Source organism: Cyprinodon variegatus, unplaced genomic scaffold, assembly GCF_000732505.1.
Source record: "Cyprinodon variegatus isolate N-32 unplaced genomic scaffold, C_variegatus-1.0 Scaffold480, whole genome shotgun sequence".
Lineage (NCBI taxonomy): Eukaryota > Metazoa > Chordata > Actinopteri > Cyprinodontiformes > Cyprinodontidae > Cyprinodon > Cyprinodon variegatus.
In genome coordinates, this window is record NW_015150933.1 from 629,380 (window position 1) to 629,677 (window position 298).

Here is a 298-nt window from a genome sequence, read left to right on the forward strand (position 1 = left end):
ATAAAGATTTCTTTAAAAAAAAGTTCTTTACAAGTTCAGATGAAGTTAAACCACTTATGTTACAGAGTACGGAGGCTTCTGGTGGATGTTTCAAAGTTCGTTTGGACTGACAAATTGAAGTATTAAAAAAAAAAGCATTAAAAAAGTATATAAAAAAGGGTAAATTGTTAGGCATTTTTTTTGTTATTTGTTACCATCTTTATATATGTCTATGTTTGTTAATGTATGACGTTATGACGCCAGTGCCCATGCAGGTGCCCGCGCGCGCCACCGCCGTGTTTCTTTCTTTGTCTGAATA